The 6,648-nt window shown below is 35.0% G+C and overlaps 2 non-coding genes across 2 annotated transcripts; both read right to left on the bottom strand.

The window, feature by feature from the left end:
- Window positions 1-5,309: 5,309 nt before the first annotated feature.
- On the bottom strand, window positions 5,310-5,383 carry TRNAR-UCG (transfer RNA arginine (anticodon UCG)). Its single transcript has one exon. It is a non-coding gene; the product is annotated as a tRNA-Arg (tRNA).
- Window positions 5,384-6,386: 1,003 nt separating this feature from the next.
- On the bottom strand, window positions 6,387-6,459 carry TRNAK-UUU (transfer RNA lysine (anticodon UUU)). Its single transcript has one exon. It is a non-coding gene; the product is annotated as a tRNA-Lys (tRNA).
- Between the last annotated feature and the right edge of the window lie 189 nt (window positions 6,460-6,648).

Here is a 6,648-nt window from a genome sequence, read left to right as displayed (position 1 = left end):
TGGACAGAGTTTCTAGCACATATGACCATAATAGTAAAAACTAAACTCAAGCCCGCAAAGACGTCAAAAAGTAGCATGGTTTTTTCGTTTATTTTTATTATCATATATTAATGACGGTTTGTTCTTATGTCAAATTTGACCCTAAAGATTTGGCAATCACGTAGTAGCACCAAGCTTATCATTACTTGGGGAAGACCCGATGCGATAAGGATACACAATCGAACGCCAAATTGATTTGCATAACCGCAAATGGCAAGCCATCCGGGCATGTTCCATTTGGTGATGGCGGTTGTTCAGGACTGGTTTCCTTTATAGCCGAAAGTTCTCCAAAAGTATGAAAAGCCGGAGGACTTTATATCATCCATTCCAGTGTGGTTGAATCTTATTCACCAGCCCGAGGACTCGAAGCACACTTGTCTTCGCTACTCAGAGTTTTAAGAACAACTACAAAAAGACGAAAGATCCCCAATACAAAGACATAAAAGCCAAAACTACTTAAAGCATTCCATTCGCCGTAAGCATCTGGATAATCGGGAATGCGACGGGGCATACCCGAAAGCCCTAAAAAATGCATTGGAAAAAAAGTCATATTTACACCAAAGAAAGTAATCCAAAAATAAATTTAACCCAAAGTCTCTAGATAATGAAACCCAGATATTTTACCTATCCAGTAGTAAAATCCTGCAAATAAAGCAAAAACAGCTCCCATAGAAAATACATAATAAAAATGTGCAACCACATAATAAGTATCGTATAAAGCAATGTCTATCCCAGAATTAGCCAAAACTATACCAGTAAGTCCTCCTACAGTGAACAAAAAAATAAAACCTACTGCAAATAACATGGATGTTTTATATTATATTGAACCTCCCCACATGATAGCAATCCAACTAAAAATTTTAATTCCAATAGGCACAGCAATAATCATAATGGCCGCTATAAAGTAAGCACATGTGTCCACATCTAACCCTACGGTAAACATATGATGAGCCCAAACAATAAATCCAAAAACTCCAATACTAATCATAACATATACCATGCCTAAATAGCCAAAGACAGGTTTTCTAGCAAAAGTAGAAACAACGTAACTAATAATACCAAATCCCGACAATATCAAAATATAAACCTCTAAATGACCAAAAAACCAAAACAAATACTAATATAAAACAGGATCTCCCCCTCCGGCAGGATCAAAAAAGCTGGTATTAAAGTTCCAATCGGTTAATAACATAGTAATCGCACCTGCTAATACAGGTAAAGATAATAAAAGTAGAAATGCTGTCACTAAAACAGACCAAACAAATAAAGGTAATCTATGTATGGTCATTCCAGGTCCGCGCATGTTCAATATAGTAGTTATGAAGTTAATAGAGCCCAAAATAGAGGAAACACCTGATAGGTGAAGACTAAAAATGGCTAAATCGACAGCTCCTCCAGAATGACTTGTTATACTACTTAAAGGGGGATAAACCATCCACCCAGTGCCACTACCTACCTCTATTAAAGCTGAACTTAATAAAAGCAACAGCGAAGACGGCAACAACCAAAACGAAATATTATTTAATCGCGGAAATGCCATATCGGGTGCACCTATAGGAATCGGAACAAACCAATTGCCAAATCCACCTATCATCGCCAGCGTAACCGAAAGGGATATCGTTAAAAAGGCGTGAGCGATTATTAACACATTATAAAGTTAATGATTTCCACCAAGGATTTAATGGCCAGGTTATGCTAATTCCATACGGATTAATACTAGAAGGCATGTACCCATTACTCCAGCCATGGCACCAAAAATGAGATATAAAGTGCCTATATCTTTATGGTTTATGGAAAACAGCCATCTCATAACAAAACGGTTCATTCCTGCAAAAGTGTTTTTCTTACCGCACAAAATATTGATAGGTATTAGAAAATAGAGGCTGCGTAATTAAGTAAAAGCATATTATAATGTTCCGTCTAAAGGAAAAAGCAAAGCCAAAAAATACTTTAGTTTCGTAATTGAATATTTATTATCCATACTACGGCAAAGCAAAAACTTTCATACGCCCAATAACTATGCATGGGCTGCCTAGTTAATTAATTGCAATGCTATGGTTTACATAAGACACAAAAAGATTAATTTCTATACAGAAAAAGCCAATAAAAAGGCACTAGATCATGTGATAAGATCTAAGCAATGCCATAATTTACATTTAAAGGCCAGAAGATAGGTGAAAAGAATAGCTAATTTGTTTCCATCTTGCAATGGGTGATTTATTTTAATGAAAGTAACTAATATTGCTTCTTTTTTTAACCAAACTTATAACCTATATTGGCGTCTTCAATCATTTTTCTAATTAAACTAAAGGTTACTAGGGTTAAACCATACATCACTTTTGGCACTGAAAAGACTTTAACTGCCAGACCGATCGAACAGATAAGAAAAAATCCCGTCAATGGCCCCGATCATTATTTGAAGAGGAGGAAAAAGCAGCTCACTTATGTTTTATAGAAAATACCTATAGATTTATATAACATTAACCATAAGGCCTCTTATATTAGGATATATGGCAATTTCCCTTTGAAATGTCTCGAGTGTATTTTTGATCCTATGAAAGAACATTTCTTTTGTTTTTGAGTTCAAATTGATCAAAGACTTCATTTTAAGACAGAAGATTCATTGTTTCGACAAAAACGTCTACTAAATGACTCTATAGGATTCCACTTTCCGTTTTTTCCTTCATGCACGATACTCTCTTTGTATGATTCCGGTAAAAACGCTGAAAATTAATCTGATCAACTTGCAGTATCTTTTAAACTTTGTCCTTTTTGAGTTTCGCATAAATTTTTTTTTAGATTTTGCCGTTGCATTGTAAGGTGCTTTAAAGTAAGTGCTCTTACAGGCAAGTCAGTGACCATTCTACGGCTATATGTCGTTGCTTTTTTTATTTATAAAATTGTATAAGAATGGATAGAAAGTTAGCTTTGAAAAGAGAGGCAGCTAAAAAAAACCATATCTTTGCAATGTGAAATTTCATTTCCTAACATATTCCTTACCCATTCTATAAATAAGCATTAAATGTTTTAAAGAAGATTCCTCAAATCAGATCAAAACAGTGCCTACAATCAGATCCTAAGGTTACTTCATTTGTATGCACTCTGCTCCGGCAACAGATAACTGTCTTAAGACATTTTATCATGTAACAATTAAACTTTGGTCACAAGTTTGCAGATAGTTAGTGTACGGATTCGTTTTATATACCGTTTCATTAAGGCGGTACATAAGTCTAAACCATCACTATATCATATTATAGTCTCTAAGTCTGGGCAGCCAAACCCTCAGTGCCTATTCTCCTTAACCAATGTTTACATTATGACACCATTCTTGCTGTATAGTCAACAGCCTGTTATAGAAAGTGGTTTCATAACTACATTTATGACGACATAGTCATTACTAAAAAAAATTACATTATAGCCTACTAATATATGGTTCAGTTTTACAGGATGCCGATTTCAATAGATAAGCCCATATTTGTTAACTTTAGGTAATATTAAATTTGCCTCTCGGTTTATGTTTAAGGGTTTAAGCTTTTTTCGTTCCGTCTGTTTCCTTACCAAAGAGGGCTTATGATTAGCTAATGGTAACTGAAGATAGGACCAAAACGATTAACCGAGACGTCGTTAAAACAAAGAACCGTTTCCGTTTTGCAGAAAAGTTCCTTTCGCTTAGTTTTACTTTTCAAGTTTCCAGGATGTTCTAAGGCAATCGAGATAATGGCATATAGTCTAGTCACTGGACTACAATATGCTAAAGCAGTTGTGTTACTAAGAATGCTGGCCGGTGAGCCACTAAAGGCAGAGTTTGAGGGCTTTTAGATTTTCTTATGGAAAACAGCTTTCATTCCCTTATATCCTTTCTTTCCTTTTACCAATGGGTAAGTGAAATTATTTTTGTATCTTTGGTAAGAAGATGGAACATTATAAGAATCTTGAAGGTTGGGTATTCAAAACAAGCCAAAATCTCAAAGTTTATTTTAATGAGCCCAATAAAGTAAAGCAACAAGACAATAATCTAATGACATAAAATAGTTACAAGTAAGTAAACAAAAACTTTTAACTTCTATAGATATGAAGAGGGCAAAAACCATAACCTCGGATGATTTTTCTCGAAGTTCCAGAAAATGCCCTAACCGGATCAATTTACCCATTTCACGCAATTTGGTTGGTTACGTGTCTTTTATAGCACCTTTTATGTTATGCCATATAGAAAGGGATTGTCTAGAATCGGTTGGATCCTTAAACTATGAAAACGACTTTCACATGATGGCGTAGGATAAGGCGAATCCTCTATCTAAGAAGAACGGGATGTGGTTCTTAGAGAATGTTTTCATCTCGGTGTTTTCTTTTTATACTCTAGTGTTTCCAGAGCTTTTTAGTGGTTGCATAGAATGGTCAAAGCCTTACAGACGACGAAATTGCTAAAAAGAAATATTTCTCACACGTGTTCTTTAGGAGAGATGGGTTTCTCACGAGTGCTTAAAGGATAGGCTATTGATATTTTCTTTCCCTTGGAATGGAATTCTTTTTACTTCCATAGCTCTTTCCCTCTAACTCCATCCTGTCACATCGTCGCCGTTGCTGCACCTTTTGTAATGTTACGTGGGTAGGAAAGCATAGAAATAAAATAACCGACGATATGCCTAGATAAACCAGTGGATATAGAGAGCGGATACGAAATAAAAGAAGATACGACGTCTGCAAGTCGGAAACGATCATTTCGTATCAAACAGTATAATCTCAGACTAGGCTATGAAAGCTAGAGAAGCGTGCTTGGTCCAAATCCAAGCACCCGGCCAAGACACTATATAAACAAAAAAGGTTCTCTGCCACATTGCTTAAGGGGTACGAGAGGATTGGTTTTTAAAAAACTACTTTTCTTTTATTTATTAGAACGGCATAAAAAACAAATAGTTGCTTTAACGCCTGCACTGAATATGGGCCTGTCCTATGACGTTCTAAACCCAGTTCACGTACCTTTAAAAGACAAACAGTCGACGTCAAAATACCAAACTTTCCTGTCGATGTGCATTGGGCTAGCTTTGAATTTCCTCATTTCACAAAGGTTTACTTTCTTGTTTCCACATTAAATCAACTACCAAATATCCCTAATGCTTAATGGCACAGGTAAAAAACAAACAAAAAAGCCCCTGGACCTGAAATCGTTGGTTTCGCATCGAATAGACATATAGATTAATAAGTAAGTAAACCAAAGTAATTAAGGCTTTTGAGGGCCAAAACTAAGAATAGACAGCGATGTGTCTTGCGTGTGCATCGAAGAGGACTTGAACCTCTAACCACCTGGTTCGAAGCCAGGCACTCTATCCAATTGAGCCATCAATGCTAAAAAAATGTAACTTGACATGGCTTTTTCCATAGGAACATTCATAAAAAATCCAGTGTATTTAACCATATCTTCTTTTTTAATGACGGTATCATTATTGAACATAATAATTCCTATCTTCTCATTCTCAGAATTTGAAGCCATTCCTTTGGAAAGTAACCTCATAAAGTTCACTATGTGATTGATATAGAGGAAAGGGATGAAATTTTTCTCGCCATGTTAGTTCGTATTTATTTGAAAGAAAGTAAGTTTTAACGGAATAAACTAAGTAAATGGAGCGCTAAAGCCAAATATGTATCCATAGCTATGCAGAGACGGAGAAAAATAGATAGGTATAATTGAAAGATGAAAAACTACGCAAACGAGTTAACATTTATATAGTTTTAAATCATAGAATCAAATTTCAAAATGAGCCCAATGCAACTACTTTTTGCTTCGTTTTATGGGATTTTGTTATTTGATTTAATTGGCAAAAATGGATAAGAAACGAATAGACGAGTAAGGTATTAATTGCAATTCTTTTAATTTGAGTCAACTTAAACCATTTTATTTCCTTGCGCTTTATTGCTTTGTTTGGCAATGTTTATTTCTTTGCTTTGCTTGAGCTAAGTTTTTTATGACCTGCTGGGCGATTTAAACTTTCTGACGTTAATGGATAAAAGCAAATAATTCTACAATGATATTTAGATATGAAATTGAAGGTCAGCCTCCATTATATGACATTAAAATTACATCGTAAATTCTGATAGTAATAGTATTTTTTTCTTCCGAAAATCCCTGACCAATTTTTTGTCTTTTCACTCCCTAAAAGAAACAAAGGAAAAAATGATTTGCCATTATGTTTTTTTTGAATCTTTTGTTTTCTTTATCGCGGTTAAACGAAGGGATGAGCTCATGTTTGCCCTTTTTCACAAAAGGGCGGTCTGGATTGGAGATTATCATGGCATAATAATCTCCATTAGACGGTACCATCTGCCTAAAGCATTTAATGTTTTAATGCTTCTGAGTATAGCAGGACTTGAACCTGCGACCATTAGATTAAAAGTCCAATGCTCTACCAACTGAGCTATATACCCAAATATTATTCTATTATTATTAATATTAATTAGAAGAGAGATTTCTATGTGGTAATTAAACGAAAAAAAACAACTCTGATGCGAGTTTTTCTTTGATTTTTCCTTTCTTTGGGATGTTCGGCAATGAAATTACGATTTTCACAGAAATTACTTAACGAAAGAAAGCTTAAGACAACAATTAGACAACAT

This window comes from Lygodium microphyllum, unplaced genomic scaffold, assembly GCF_053477565.2.
Source record: "Lygodium microphyllum isolate KBCC unplaced genomic scaffold, Lygodium_microphyllum_v1.1.10 scaffold_138, whole genome shotgun sequence".
Taxonomy (NCBI): domain Eukaryota; kingdom Viridiplantae; phylum Streptophyta; class Polypodiopsida; order Schizaeales; family Lygodiaceae; genus Lygodium; species Lygodium microphyllum.
The sequence above is the reverse complement of the archived record's forward strand: the minus strand, read 5'-3'. Positions and strand labels throughout refer to the sequence as shown.